A 16,701-nucleotide genomic window follows, 5' to 3' on the forward strand; every position below is an offset into this window, starting at 1 on the left:
TTGCAACAACATGGATGGACCTAGAGAGAATTATATTAAGTGAAATGAGTCAGGCACAGAAAGAGAAATGCCACATGTTCTCACTTATTGGTGGGAGCTAAAAATAAATAAATAAATTCACACACACACACACACACACACACACAAAAAAGCGGGGGTGTTGGTGGGGGTGGGAGAAGACATAACAACTACAATTCTTTGAAGTTGATACGACAAGCAAACAGAAAGGATATTGTTGGGTGGGAGGGGGGAGAGGGAGGAGGGGTGGTCGGTAATGGGCCACAATAATCAACCACATTGTATATCGACAAAATAAAATTAGGGAAAAAATAAATAAATAAATAAATAAAAATATTAAAAAATAAATAAATAAAAATAAAAAAAATAAAAGGGAAGCAGAGTGTAAAGATTTAGAAAATTTGCAGCCTGGCCAGGTGGTAGAGAAGCAGAAAGCACTTTCAGGAAAAAAATGCAATGGTGCAGCCCAGCAAACATTTGCTAAGAAGATTAGTGTAGAAAAAGAGATTATCAAGAGAAGGGAAAAAAGGCACTGAAAGCATTTCAGAGATCTTGGAGGCTACATCGTCCATCACAGTCTCAGAGGCCTAGGGAGACAGAAACATCTTAGAGAACAGGCCAAAGGTACCCTCCACAGGCTCACTGCCCAGGAAGCTGCTTCCCGCACCAGCACCCCAGCTGCTTTGGCTGCTCCAGCTGTGGTTAAATAGGCCCCAGGTGTGGCTGGACCTGCAGCTTTGGAAAATATAAGCCAGAACCCTTGGTGGTGTCCACATGGTGTTAAGTCTGTAGGTTCTCAGAATGTCAGAGCTGCGGAGGCTTGGGAGCCTCCACCCTAGTTTCAAAGGGTGTATGGAAAAGTCTGGGAGTCCAGGAAGAGATCTGTTGCAGGGGTGGAGTCACCGCATAGAACCTTCACTAAAGCAATGCCAAGCAGAAGTGTGATGTTAGAGTTGTAGCAGAAAAACCCCAGTAAGGCCATGCCTTGGAGTGGGACTGAGATGGAGACCCCAGGCCTGTTGAGTTACCAGCATGCAATGCCAGCATGGGAGAGTTAAAGCATGGCTGGAAACCAGGAAAGCCATAGGAGTGGAGCTGCCTGAGGACTTGGGGACCCAAACCCTGCACCAGCCTGCAGAGGATGTCGAACATGGAGTCAAGGTACGTGATTTGTAAGCTGTTAGATTTAATGCCTGCCCTCCTTGGTTGCGGACCTGCTTACGACCTCTTACCCCTTCTTTTTGGCCTATTTCTCCTTTTTTGAATGGGAATATGTACCTTAAGTTTGTCCCACCTTGTATTGTGGAAGTAGATCATTTGTTTTGATTTCACAGATGGGACCTTGAGACTTCGGACTTTTGAGTTAAAACAAGCCAAGACTTTGGGGATAAAATGAATGTATTTGTATGTGACTAGGACATGAGTTTTGAGGAGTCAGGGTGGAATGCTGTGGATTGAATGTTCCCCGCCCCCCCCCAAACTCACTGAAGCTTAATCCCCACTGTAACTATTGAAGGTAGGAAATCCTAGTATGATAATTGAAAGGCGAAGTCTTAAATTAAAAAGGTGATTAAGCTGATGGTTTAATGGTGGCCGTGCATGCGGTTTAGAGGGCTTTAGAAGGAGAGGACATAAGGATCTATCTCTCTCTCTCTCTGCTCTGCCATTCTCACCATGTGATACCCTGCATTGCTGCAGAGTCACCTCACCAGATGTGTTCCCTGAACTGTGGTTTTCCAAGCCTCCAAAACCATAAGCAATAAACATTTTTTTCTTAAAAATTATCCAGTTCCAGGTATTTTGTTATAAGCAGCAGAAATGGACTAATACAACCTCTTGTCTGCTTTTTTTCCTCTACAAATTTTCCTATTCTGGATACATCATAAAAAAAGAATATGCAAACTTTCATGTCTGGCTTCTTTCACAGTGTTAATACTTCATCCATGTTATAGCAGGAATCAGTACTTTATTCCTTCTTATGGCTGACTAATATTCCATTGTATAGATATAACACAATTTGTTTATTTCATCAGTTGATGGGCATTTGAGTTGTTTTCATCTCTTGGCTATTATGAATAATGCTGCTATAAACATTCATGTATTGATCATCACACATTATATATAACTCAAGAGTGCAGCCTTGTAACACCAAAGTCTAAGGGTTCGATACCACAAAGCAAAATGATTATCTGTAAATGAACTAGTTTTAGCCAATCCAGTATTTTGTCCATGCTATGACTTGAATGTTTGTCCCCTACAAAGCCTATGTTAGAACTTAATCCCCAATATGGTATTTGAAAGGTGGGGCCTTTAAGAGGTGATTGGATCATGAGGACTATGTTCTCATGAATGGATTAATCCATTAGTGAGTTAATGGATTAATGGGTTATCACGTGCGTGGACTGTTGGCATTATAAGGAGAGCAAATGAGCATGTTAAAGTGCTCTTGCTCAGCCCTCGCCATGTGATACCCTGCAGGACTCTACAAAGTTTCCACCAAGAAGAAGGGCCTCACCAGTTGTGACCCCTGGACCTTGGATTTCCCAGCCTCCAAAACTGTAAACGTCTTTATATACATGTCAAGAGGTCCTAATAAACATGTCGAAAACTACATCTCTATTTTTCTAAGGAAAGAAATTCAAATACAGCTTTTATATATTTCTAAAAAGTAATACATATTACACAGCTTCAAAAAAGTCTCCTTTCATCAGGCTAAGCCAAATCTACCTAAATATAAACTGTTCTATTGTAATGTTTATGGGACTAAAATAAAGTTCTTACTTGAAAGTTCTTTCAAGTTGTGGTAAAATACACCAGTTCTGTAATAATAATAAATGTTATTTGCTAGCTTCAGTTTTAACCTTTTACTATATTAGAGTTTAAAATCCTAAATGCTATTCAAATTTGTTTGATCAGTAGCTTTCATTTTCATGTTATCAACATAAAGAAATGATAAATGTTTGTGGTGACAGACATTCTAATTACCCTGATTTGAACATCACACATTGTATAAATGAATATACATACCCCATAAATATGTACGATTATATGTTATATTATATGTATTAATTATTATAAGTATTAATTATTATTTGCATTATAATAATTTTTAAAAAATTTTTAAATAGCTTTGATTTTCAACTTACAAAATTTAGAGTAGAGGAAGTATTCTCTCCCCTTTTTAAGATTCAGCAGAATGGAGATTCCTAAGCTTTGTCTATCCAGGGAAATTCCCACCTCTCTTTTTGATTTGAATTATTCAGGTTTCTTGTCCAGTCAATATGCATATGAAGTTCAATCCTTCTCATCAGCTGTCCAGGCAGCACAGTTATCTCTCTTAGGAAAATAGAAACAGCAGCTTGTGGAAACATAATCTTCAGTGAGGCTTTCCTACCACCACTTTTGGCAATTTTTGAACATTATCCTAATTAAACAATTGTTTATTTATTAGTACTTTTTTCTTAGTACTCTCCTACTTATATTTTACAGATAAAATCTGTCATTAAAACAATTATTTGTCTAAGAGAATTGTTAACTCTTAGAATACAAAAGGCATATTTAATATGAATGAATAAACAAATACAGAAAGAAACAAAGAAAAGGAATAGTGCTTAAATGTACATTTGGAGGCACTCATAACAAATTCATTTCTTTTTCTTTTTTTTTTTTTTGCAGCTGGCTGGTACAGGGATCTGAACACTTGACATTGGTGTTAAATCCATTTATTTCTTATATCAGAAGGAAAAATAAAAGACCAGACTGAGTACATTCTAATGGATTCAGGACAGTCTTTATTATAAGGGAAATCCACAACATAAAATTACTGAGGAAAAATGAATAGTAGAAGCTAAATATATAATGTAAAATAACAAAATGAAATGATCTATTAGAATATATCTCAAAGAACTGAGAATTATTATCCTTCTTCCAACTTCAATTTGTTACTCACTAGAGCAGTCAGAATTTGCTCATCAATGTGATGGTGATCTGAAAGAGAATACTTCTACAGCTGGATGTAACTGCAGAATCTTAAGACTTAGAAATTCAAGTAAGTGTAGGTACTTACCACATGTTTGTAGAAGTGATTGTTTAAAAGTTATGGTGATGTCCCCATTGAATTAAAGGCAATTCATAAAGCTGCATTTATTTATAATTACATTGCTCCTTATTTGTCTAACTTACATCAAAAAATAAATGGGTCAGTGGCCATTTTTGGCTAAATAAAGTTTGGTTCAAATTAAGCAAAATAGCTAAACTGATTTATCTGAATCCTGAAAGTCAATATTCAAGGTATTAAAAGATTTTTTAATGTTCACTCAAAAGAAATGCTCTAATTCCACATAAGCCTTCACCCAAATGTTCATAATATTATTATTACATGTAAACTAGTACACGAAGTCCTCTAATAAGACGTTATAGGAAGTTACATTTGACAACCTATGAATATAAGCTATGAATTTTCACAAGAGGGTTAGATTACAGAAGTAAATTATATACAACTACATAATAGTGATGCCAGAGGAGAGGGTCTGGGGAGGCCTCATAGCTGGCCTCAACCCACCAGGTTCTTGACTCTGCTACAGGAAAGAATTCCAGGGCAGAGTCATAATAGAAAGTGAGAATAGATTTATTGTAACAGATAAGAGATGCAGATTTCACAGAGGAAGTGCAGCCTAGCTCCAGAGACTGAGCAGGGCCCACACCAAGTTGAATACAAAAGTAAGAAATACACACTCAAAGTTTAGTACAGGGTGCAGGCTGGCTCAAGAGAGTGAGCAGCCACTTGCTGAAAGTAAGCTTGATACAGAAGAAAGCACTCACACTTCAGCCCATGAAGTGCAATTGGTCCCAGGAAAGTGAGCAACAACTATAGCAAGTTTATTACAAGAGTAAGAAATACACATTTACACACAGAGTGGCTGGCCCCAGGGTGAACAGCAGCCTGCTAAAGGCAAGTTTGATACCAAAACAAAAAGAAATACACACTTCAGGTGAAGTGTGGGCTGCCTTTAGGAGCATGAGCAACCACCACACCTTCTGCCAGGATTTAACTTTTATAGTTTTGCTATCTAATCCATATTCATGAATTCAGAGGATAAACTCCACTTTACCGAGCATGCTCGGCTATTGGGGTTATATAACCCCTGTCTACTTAGCATGCCCAGCCACTGGATTTGCATAAATCTGCCCTTTGAGGTCTCAATTTCCCCTTGTTGATTCTGAAAATAGGTCCAGCTATCAACAGTAACTTTCCTCTAGGGGAGGGCTCTGGAAAGGGGCTTGAGACCTAGGGGAATGGCTTGAAACCCGGAGGTGTGTCCTGTAACCCAAACCCATGGAAACTGAGCACCTCTTATCTCAATAGGATTGCAGCCTCAAAGTACCATAAGAACAAAGGTATAAGTTACCAGTCACAAAAAAATCAAAATCATAAAGATATTTCTCATTTGAGAAAAATTCAATTAAAACAAAACAAACGTTCCGCTACCCCTACTCATTGTCTCCTAAAGCCCTGTAATTCCAAGGTTTAAAACAAAAATCTGATGCTTTAACATTCATCATTCCATATTTTATTGAGTTGTAAAATAAACATTTTTTTAATTCAGAGTATGATGTTTGAAATCATAATATTCTGGAGCTATAGAGGGACATGGCTACACAAGTAGGAGACAGATTTGCTGTTGTGTGCTCTTCGCACTGACTCAGCCAAAATCAGTGAAGTATCAACAACTGGAATCTTAGAGCAGTTTGTCATTTTGTCCTTTTGGAGAATGGTGTTTGTAACATCAACAGCCTCAGAGGCAACATTATTAACCTGGAAATAGCTGGCCCAAAGGAGATTCCATGAGTTAAAATGGCATAAACTTTGGTGGCTCTGGCAGAGAGTAACTTGTCTGCAGTGTGGCACACTGGGCCACATGCACCAGGCATGTCATTCACGATGACAGCCACTGATCTTTAATATCACCAGCCAGAAACATCCTGTCCACCCCCTGGCTCTTCTGTCTCCAGGAAGCAACAGAAACTCCATGTTCAGTCTGCCCATGAATGATGTAGCCTTTCCAGCTCTTGCTTGGGGTGAAATGGTTCCTCCAGTCTGCAATATCTATCCTCTTGGATCCACTGCAGAACTGCAGGCTCCACATGTAGGTCCTTCACAAGGATACTGAAGAATCCCTGTATCTAGGCAGCACATAGATCCATGGTAATGATGTGCTCCACCCCAGCTATTGAAAACAGACTGGCTACAAGTTTTGCAGAAACTAGAACATGACTCTTGTCCTTTATATCTCATCTGGCATATGGAAGACATGGGAGTACCACCTTCTGTCTGGAGAACCATGTGGTTTAACACACATCGATCATAATGAGAGGTTCCATCAAGGTGTCGTTAATTTTCCCGCAGCTACTCTAAATGATATAGACACTTGGCCTCTCACTTTCACCAGCCTCTATGTTGATCTTTTGGTTGCTGAACTTCTTAGTGGCCACTCTGCCCAGCTCCAGCCCCAGCCTCTTCTCTGCTTTCCTGGACAGGTCCTGGTGTGAAATGCTGCCAAGCAACACCATATTGGGTATGGCAGGCTTGGCAGAGCTGAGGGAAGCTTAAGGCAGTGGTGACAGAAGTAGGGAAAGAGCTGCCACTTGTGTAGGAAGAAGAGGAGGAGGAGGTGGGGAGGTGGGTTGAGGGCTGGCCCGGGCAGGGAGCCCAGCTCTGGAAGAGATTTCTGCCACATGCTGCTTCACCTCTTTCTCATTCATTCTTTTTCCATGTGAACAAACAAAAGAACTACAATGTGAAAAGAAAGTGACCCATCGATATTTTAGTACAAATTATAAAATCACTATGATTACAACTTTTTAAGATTTCTTGAGCTGTTGTGATTTCCCCACATGTATTATATTGATCACTCCTTCCCTATGATTAGCAGGAAAGGCTTTAACACCAAAAAGTCCTGTGTGGTTGTGTGACCCACACACTAAGAGCCTCAAGTTCATTGGGCCCATTGTGCTATTGCCGCCAGAGGTGGTGTAGGCCGTGTTGCATGGGAAGCAGCACAGTGTTGTGCAATGGGGTGGGAGGAGAGTTCTGCTTCCAGCCAAGACCCCTATCAGAATGGGTCTCTTTTTGTCACAGAGACTACAGCAATAAAGGAAGGAAAGTTTACAGAGGTTGAGCACAGGCTCTAGACAAGCATCACATTGAAGGGACTGCTTCTTAGTCAGCCAAACAGATAAAAGCAAAAACAGAGCCTCAATATTTTGCAACATATATTGGAGGAAAGAAGCTCCATGGAAATCAACTGATGGAAATTGGAGTAAATATGAACTTTTTGCAAACAATTGCAAAGTAGAGTCAGAGGCTTTGATACGAGGGCACTATCTACCAGGATTGATCCCAGTAGAATAAGAACAGCATGGGACAAATGTAAGAGGGGTGACAGATTCTGGATACAGAAGACTTAGTATGAACAGAGACTGTTTTGTGGTTCTTTGGCTGAGAGTTCTGTATCAGTCAGCACGTTTTCAGCAGCAAAACAACAACAAAACAGAAAAATCCAATTCTAACTAGCTAAAATTATAAGGAAATGCATTGGTCCACTACACTGGAGGACCAGATGTGGAGTGGTTCTGTCTGCATTTCTCTGACCTCCTCCATGTCTTGGTTTCATCCTGAGACTGGTAAAGTGATAGCTATAGTAGTTCCCAGTCTCACACCACACACAACAGAGCCCTGAGAGGGAAGACAACATCTCTTCCTGTGGGTCTCTTTTAGGAGTGAGTAAACTTTTCCCAGAATCCTCCAGCAGATGTCCCCAAATTGAGTCTCATGGCCATCTCTGCAAAAAATAATCACTGCAAAGGGTTGAGATAACTATTATTGCCAAAAAAACAATTCAGGCCCTTCCCTGGAGCCACAGAAAATCCACACACACAGCACAGCTGTCCCCAGTGGTGGAAGGGTATGAGGATGTTGAAGAGACACCATAAAGTCCACTGTGATTTCCCAATGTCTGAGGAGAAACTAGAAATTGATGCTGGAACCTCACAATATGTATGTAAGAGTGTGAAACTTATCTTTGTGTTACTTAGGACTTTGGAGTTGCAAGTAACAGAAAAATGAAACAGTTTAAGCAAAACGTGGAACTGATTGGTTCTCAGCATCTAGGAAAAGGTTAATCAGGCAGCTCAAAGGACTGTCCAGGCATGCCACTGGGCCACAGCTGGAGCAGGACCACAAATGCTTAGGGCTCTCCTTTTGTCACTCGCCTTTGCTCCTCTTTGCACATCAACGTCACTCTCTCCCACTCAGACTAAGGTCTCCACATAGTGGGAACCTTGGCCACTGACAGCTCCCGAGATTCGTTTCTCGCAGCTTCAGACACTGGAGAGAGATTGACTTCAAAGTCTGTCTAGTTCTAAGTCCAAAAACCTTCAGAAAGAGTCTCGCTGACTGAGCTTGAATTAGATGCCAATCCTCAGACAAATAACTGAAGCCAGGGGTGGAGAGTTGCCCTTAACATGGCAACTTCTGTTCTAACACCACAGATGGAGGAAGAGGCAGTTCCTAGAAAAGGGGTCCTGGGAGGACAGTCTGCTACAATAGTCATGCTCATTTGTATAGTAAACTGCCTAGAGTTCTCATTCCAGGAGAAAGGATGTTTCATCTGCAAAAATACTTCATAGAAAGAACCCCACCAGGTATTATAATAGATAAGTGGACTCTGACAATTGCCATCAATACTGGCAATGCAAAAGGCCTCTTCTGTGCTTCTGTCTGTCTGGGTGAGGGACACTCCTAGCTTATTTCAGGCACCAGGAAGAGGAGAGAGTTAGGGAGACAGTGTTATTTTCCACAATCCTGGGGACTGAGGCCCTCCCCTCCCACAAAACAAATGGCGGTTTTAGGTGGAGTAGGAGTTCGTGAGAAAGGAAGACAAGAACACCTAGGAGCTGGCCCGGGTTGGAGAAGGCTTAGGGTTCCCCCAAAAGCAGATCCTGAGAAAGACTTGGGGACAAGTACTTTTAAAGATCATCTCACCAAGAGAGGGAGCACAGAAGTATGTCACAGTATGCAACTGCTGTGTCAGTAAGTGTATTGCTGCTATGGACAACTGAGGCTCAACCCCACTGGAGACCCTCCAAGAGACTGTGTAGAACACACCTCAGAATCCCCCTCCACCAAGGAGCAAAATGGCTGGGATTTTTATCCATCAATTCTTGTTCCCTTTAGTTAAGGTTTGCTCCTGGAGACATTAATTATCAGAACTTCTAGGCAGAACATGTTCGGATAGCCAGAGAAACCCTTTAAACAGAAAGAATCCTATATTTGAGGTAGGAAGTCATTGATGTGATATGGGAATTGTCCACCCAAGTTTCAAGTGGCCTGGGTGGGCCAAGGGAATTTTGCAGGGGACGTGACAGCATCCACTACAGTTCCTAGAACCCATTCTGCAGGCAGACTCCTCAACTTCTACACCTTCAGCCACATTCTCCCCTCTCAAATAACCCTGGCGTCCATTTTAACTAGATTTCACCTGGATTCAAACAGCAGCAGAGAAGGAGGGGCTTTCCCACAGTGTGCTCTGGGCCCACCCCCGGCAGTGGTTCTAGAAAGGACGGGACCCAACCTGTACTGAGTACCTACTGCAAACCAGGTTCTGTACATAAATTGTCTCACAGTAGTGCTCAAAACAGCCTTATGATGAGGGTATCATTATCCTGATGATAGATAGATAGATGGATGGATAGATAGATAGATAGATAGATAGATAGATAGATAGATAGATAGATAGATAGATAGATAGATAGATAGATAGATAGATAGATAGATAGATAGATATGGAAACTGAGACCTGGAGAGGTCTCAAACACCCAGGATATGGCACAGCCCGGACCCAAACCAAATGTGGTTTTCTCCAAAACACTGTGCCCTTTCTTCATAACACATGAAGAGAAGCCTCTTCACCACTCAGGAAGCACATTTTCCTTAGAACAAGGGAATTCCAGGTTTAGAGAACTCCTGGCAACTTGAGACAGTCCCAGTCCTCCCAGAGTCTATGGTTAAATAGACCTGACTGTTTGCAAGGATATTTTTTTACTAAACTGAAATAGCCCCCTATACCCTGCTTTCACGTAAACCACTCCTTAATACACATCCCTCTAACGCTAAGCCCTCTGCATTGTTTTTGTTGTTTTGAGTTTATCTGAGGAGGAAATGATGTGGAACAAGCCACAGGGCAGAAAGTGACGCACTTTACCTCCCTCCAGAGGACACTTCCCAGAGCTGGGGATTAAGGGAATTCAGTATCTATTAAGTGGAGAGGCTTTGCCTATAGGAGGAGCAAGTTTAAAGAGTCCATATGACGTATGAGGCAGTGTTTTCCAGCCTGGGGATTGTGTTGCCCAAAAGAACCAGGTAATTTTAACCAGATTGCCTACAGATGATTTTCCCAACGAGCCACCCTCTGGAGAAGACACTTCCTTCTCTCTCCAGCAACGTGAGCTGGGATTATTCTTTCATCTCCTGAAGATATTGGATCCCACATAGAATCCTTTGCCCCACCCCAGAAGCTCCTAGCAACAATCTGTGGTTTCATGCTACAGCACTAGGCAGCAATCCTGTTCACTTACTGGCATTTAATAGGCATCTACACTCCTCCAGGCCCATGAAAAGAATCGGGGATATGAATAAGAGCAAGGTCTAGTCCTGTGCTCCAAGAACCTCAAGTGCTGGAAGATTCGTATTTATTGTGTGTGTCACATTCAATGACAAATGTGAAGGTGCCCAGCATTGTGTCTGGTACATATGAACTTGTCAGCGAATGTCGGTTTCCTTTTTCTTCCCCTTAATAATTTGTGAAATACTTTTATGAGAATGATCTCGTTGGTTCTCAGAGCCTCTTCAAAACTAATTTGGAATAAGACAGGATAAGAGCAAGTTAACTACGTACAGGAATCCCATGAACAGAGGAAGGCAGCATCATTAACCTCGTATTTAGTTGAGGCTCTTAAATCCAGTCCAGCCATGGCACAGCACAGAGATCAAGGGCCCGGGCTGTGGAGCCTGGACTGGAATGCTGCCTCTGCTCTTGACTATAAGTCCCCACTTTCCCCTGTAGTCAGAGTTCAGCCCATTCTCTCGCCCCTATGGCAAAACCCCATTTCAGTAGTCCCTATACCTATTGCAATAGTCCCCTGAATAAAGTCTGCCTTAACGTTCTTTAACAAGCATCATGAATAATTTTTTCATTAACTAAATGCGTGTGAATATATATGAGAGGTCTTCAAAGAGTTCATGGAAAGATTTGTATTATTTTTAATTCTATTTTTCCACAAGCTTTTTGAAGTACCCTTGTGTTTGTGTGTATGTGTGTGCACATATACATACACACACACATACATCCTACTGGTTCAGATTCTCTGGAGGATCCTGACTGATTGACACAGGGGGCAATAATACATCCCACCTCACTGAGTTCTGAACAGTATGCCTAGAATGGTGTTGGCATAAAGGAAAGACCATGCTAAATGTCCCCTACTCAAGGTCATGCAGCTGGTGGCCACAAGCTAGGACAAGTACCCAAGTGCATGACATTGACACCATGCCCCATGTGTCCTCTGCCCACTGCATAGAGAGCTGTGCCAATCAGCCCCAGCCTTCCAGAGCTACTCAAGTGAGAGCACACTCTCCATGTTCTGGGCCACCCACTTTGTGATTTTTGTTAACTACTCAAAATGTCTGGGCTCTACTGATGGCGATACCAGCTAGACACTGATCATCTCATTCCTCCCCAAGGGCATCAGGGTTATTAATGGGGTTCTCACAAGAATCCTGTCAAAGCTGCAACCTTGGTTTGGCTTTAAATCAGGTGAGTTCACTTTTCTATCAAGTGTTGTTGACCCATGATGAATAGATAATTAAAATCTAAAGGTAAAAAGTAATTTACTTAGGGTATTTTTTAAAAGCACGGGAATATTTTTAGCATCATATTTTGATATTATCTTGATCAGTCAAGGAAGAGGATTTTGGAAATGATAAAAGGGCTCGAGAAAGAAATAGAACTCGGAATCTATCAAAAACTAATAGTTTGGCCTGGTAAGGGATGGGAGGTAGGACCAGAATGAACAATGCACAGCGCAGTAGAGTTTTTAGAAGATAACATTGTCAAAATGTGTCCTAAAAAGTATTTTCTTCCCCATTTAAACCTGAAGGCACATTTTATAGATAAAATGGGATTCTTTCATGGGCAAATATCCATCATGTGACTTTTAAAATACTGTTGCTCAAGATCTCAAGATCGTTGCTACACTTTAGAAAGTTTTAGTACCTTAAAATATTCTATTCCACTGCCTGGAATGCTTTTCCCCCTACCAGGAAAATATTCATTAACACTTACCTCAGTGATTACCTCTTTGAGAAAGCCTTTCCTGGCCACGCCGATAGGATCCGATCACATCCTTTCCCAGCCTTCTGAGGACCAGCCACTGAGGACTTGGTTGGCCACAGGCAACTGCACCAAGAGCAGGAATCCCCCAGGCAAGCTGTTGCAACTTCTCTTGCTTTGGGAAGTCCTGGCTTGTCTTCAACCAGCTCTGAATCTAGACCCAAGATAGCCTCCGGCCTGGGCAAAAGGAGCCCTCTAGCTGGTCTAATCTAGCTCACTAGGAAGCTGTAGTTTGCCTGTGTGCCTGTATCAGTTAGGCTAAACCAAGGGGTCCAATAAGATAGTTGACTCATGCAAACGGTCAGGTAGGTGGTCTAGGACTGGTATGGCAGCCCCACAATTGCCAGGAGCTCCTTCTTATTCCTGTGCAGTGTCCTCCTCATGCTCTGTCCCCTCATTCACATGCCATTCACATGGAGGAGGGCAGAGCTAAGAGATGGAGAGAAGATCCCAGTGACGTCGTTAGAACCTGTGCTGTAGCCATGCTGGTGACCAGAATGTTAAATTATGTGAACCAATGACTATACCCCCTTTTTCATAAAAGCAACAAAAAAACACTGCTTTGACCTTTGTCACTGTGATATGTAACAAGTACAATTGGAGGTGCACTATAGGATGCTCTCATATCTCATGTATTTCATATGTTATCTCATATAATATAATATATATTGTCATACACATTATCTCATTTTATTCTCATACAACCCTCGAGTACATGTTATCATTCCCATTTTAGAGAGGAGGGCGCTAAGACTTAGAGACATTAAGTGACTTCTCCAAGGTCACACCATTGAGAAGTGACAGAGCAGGTATTAGAAGCCAGATCCCCCACTCCCTCCCCACGCTGCCTTTAAAGTCCTTCCTGGTCCCTCTTCTTTCCGGGCTCCTGTCCCATCAAAGCCCCTTCCCTGATCCCTCCACCCCCTTTGGTTCCTGCTGCCGATTGTCAGCCTTTTCTAAGGCTCCAGGGGGCCAGCGGTGAATGAGACATCAGTCCAGGTAGCACCACACCTACAGGGAAGAGATGGCTCTTTGGAAATAAACTGGAGTTGAGTTTCTCCAGGACACCCATGGAGAAGTGCAGGGGCTCAGACACAAGCGATTTCAATCAGCTTCTGAGGCTAATTTTATCCAGAGTAACGCAACCATTAACATCCAGTCACAGAGGTGAGTGGCAGAACTGGAACCATACCAGGTTCCAGAGATCTGAGCACCAGTTCCAGCACAGCTTCTGAGTCCCTTGTGCAAGTTGAGGCCCCTTCTGGGCCTGGGTCTCCTCACCCATCAAGTGAGGCACTGGGCCTGGAGGTGCTGTGAGCTCCCTTCCAACTGACCCCACTCTGGATCCTGTGCTCTGAGAAGCCGCAGATCTCAGTGCAAGCTCAGGGCACCTCAAGCCCTGGTCACTAGGACAGCAGGAAGCCAGGCTTCCCTTGGTTATGGGCTCACCTCTCAGAGGTTGTTTTCCCAACATAGATGTCAGGTGGAATAGAAGACATTGGGTGTCTATGGTGGCTCATTCATGGTTCCCTTCACAGTGGAAAATTCTTTAAGCTTCTACAAACCCCACCTGTGGTGATGTAGACAATCTGAATCGAGGAGAAAACCTGGGCCAAATTGTCCCCACTGAGCAAATTGCTTCCTCACCCTCTGGCTGGCACAGGCTGCCTCTTGTCTGACTCAATTTTCTCCACTAATTAAATGTCACACTTCCAGCTGCAATCACCAAGAGATGCTCTCCAGGCGATCCAGTAGAGGAAAAAATAAGGCCTTTCCCATTTCTTACTATCCTCCTAAGACATTGACCATGAAGCTGGCTCAAACAAATGACAAATAACAGTGTTGTTATGAGAAAGTATTAATGGGGCCATGGCCCAAGAAGCAGCAATTATGAGACAAAATAAAATACTTCAAAGAAAGTAAATAGTCTCCTTGCCAGAGAGCAAGGAAAGCAGGAGAACCTAGGACCCACATCTATGATCCATCACACCCCCTGATCACGATCTCTTATTTTAGTATATTTCTCTATTTCACAGGAAATGTAATGACTAATTGCTTTGTAGGCATTCTTATAGGCTGCACAGTTCTTTTTAGAAAATGGTAGATATAGATTTTAAAGCTATCCAGGATGTTACCAGCTGGTGTTCAGTGATGGAGAAATAGGGGTCCAGAGTGGCCCTCGTGTCAATATGTAAAACTATTCAAGTTAAATCATTTCACATCTATGAACCCCTGGATCTCCAGAATAACTGTGGAGTAGGAAAGGCATGGGTTCTCACCTTGGTTTAAAAGATGAGGAAACCAAGACCCAAAGAGGATGAATGATTTGCCTGAGCTCACTCGGTCTGTAAAGCCATAGGTCTACACCACACCATGATTCTTTTCGATGTAGTTTCCACCCTGATGGTTTTCAAGCTTGCTCTCATGAAACAGAACAGAAAAGAAGGAGGCAGCAAGGAAAACAGGGAGCATCACAGCTTTAAAAGATGAGCTATAGTATATGAAACTTCTAGATTCCCACAGGACAAGATGTCAGGAGCAATCTGCAGAGGTGGGAATGTGCCCCGAGTTCCCCGTGGTGACCAATGTACATCAGATTCCAAACACAGCGGAGCTGGCAGTGATGGGGTAGCTAATGGCTGGAAGGAAGAGAGAACATGCCTGAGCCTTGAGGATGTGACCTGTCACTGGTGGTCAGTCATCCTCCTCCCCACTTGGACATCAGGCCCATGGCTGACTTTCTCTTCCACTGAAATGCAGACAACCAGAGACACAGAGTTGGGTGCTAGAAGGGAACCAAAACATTCAACTCAACTATTGTTTTATAGGTAAGACAGTTGAAGCCCTGGAAAAAAAGAATCAATTTGCCCAAGATTACACAGCCACCCGGCGACAGACTCGGGTTTCCTGATTGCCTTTCCATTCCACTTTCCAACCTGTTAACCCTCCACTCTGCCTGTGTGCAACTGAGATAGTCATGGCAGCACAGGACTCTTATCAAGGTGCCCAGGGGAAAATACCAGGCCCTGAAGATGTATGGTTTAGGGAGGCAGCTCTTACTATTTGTTCTTTGTTTGTTCTGGGGGTGCTGTATCTTATTGTTTTGCAAGGGTTAACCCCTCTTCTCCTCAGGACCTGCACCCCCAGAGGAGATGAGTTAGACTAGCTCAAGCACAGTCACCATGCTCTCCAGGAATCTCTACTTTTTTCTGATCCTCATGCTTCTTTGTGAAGCCACTTCACCATGCCTGTGACTCTTTCTTCTCCTGTGATAAAATCTCAAGACATCTGAAATTCCTCCCTTCAGCCTGGCTTCAATAGCACTCTCCTCCAAGTCCACCAGGTAAGCCTGAATAGTTCTGAACCTGCAACGCCCAGAAGATGCCCTCTCTTTCTTGCAAATCAGGTGGTGCAAACAGATCCTATAGAGAACGGAATCCCTTACCTCTACCCTCCAGATGTTGCCAAGGCTCATCCTTACTCAGACAGACCCCGTTTCCAGATGTACCCTTTATTCCAGCCACCCTGCTTCACTCATCACAGCCCCAGTGCCAAATCCTACACTTCTCCATGCCTCTTTCCTTTGTCCCACCTCTCTGCCGGACAGACACCTGCTCATTCGCCAAGCCCAGCTCAAGTGTAGGAATGCTGGTCAGAACTCACTCCATCCTTGTGGCCTTCAGAGCTATTGCTTCAAAAGTAACAATTTTTCCCCTGCACAAGTCACTTAGCAACTGAGGGAGGGACAGGAACAGACACTATGCTTGTCAGATGAGGAGAGTGACACCAACAACACCAAAGATAAGCAACAGGAGGCTGTGAGTCGCCTGGGAATCTAGCACTTCCACAGCCGTCTCTCTTTGGCATAGCTCCACGTTTATCCCTAAGTCCCTTATAAGCGTCAACTCTTCCCCTCCCCAACCCACCCCAGGGCGCAGAGAAAGCACCCGCCCAGCACTTGGATGGATTGATACTCCACCATATCCCTGAAAATCACCACCCATCAATAATAATAATAGTAGCAGTAATAATAAACTCCATGTAAACTGTATGGAGTTGCCTGCTTCATGCTTTGGTCTCGGGATACGTTCTCAATTTGGTGGGCATTATACTGTTAGCACACACTCAAGAATCGCCTTCTCTAGGATGCTGTGTTGATTTGGTCCCAGCAAGGTTCAGATGAAGAGGCTTTATTTAATCAAAAGATTACTCACAGAGGTGGGGAGTATTAAAA

General features: G+C 42.8%; 1 pseudogene; it reads right to left on the reverse strand.

The window, feature by feature from the left end:
• Positions 1-5,656: 5,656 nt before the first annotated feature.
• LOC134380959 (ribose-phosphate pyrophosphokinase 2-like) lies at positions 5,657-13,752 on the reverse strand (annotated as a pseudogene).
• Positions 13,753-16,701: the final 2,949 nt, after the last annotated feature.

This window comes from Cynocephalus volans, chromosome 6, assembly GCF_027409185.1.
Source record: "Cynocephalus volans isolate mCynVol1 chromosome 6, mCynVol1.pri, whole genome shotgun sequence".
Taxonomy (NCBI): Eukaryota; Metazoa; Chordata; class Mammalia; order Dermoptera; family Cynocephalidae; genus Cynocephalus; species Cynocephalus volans.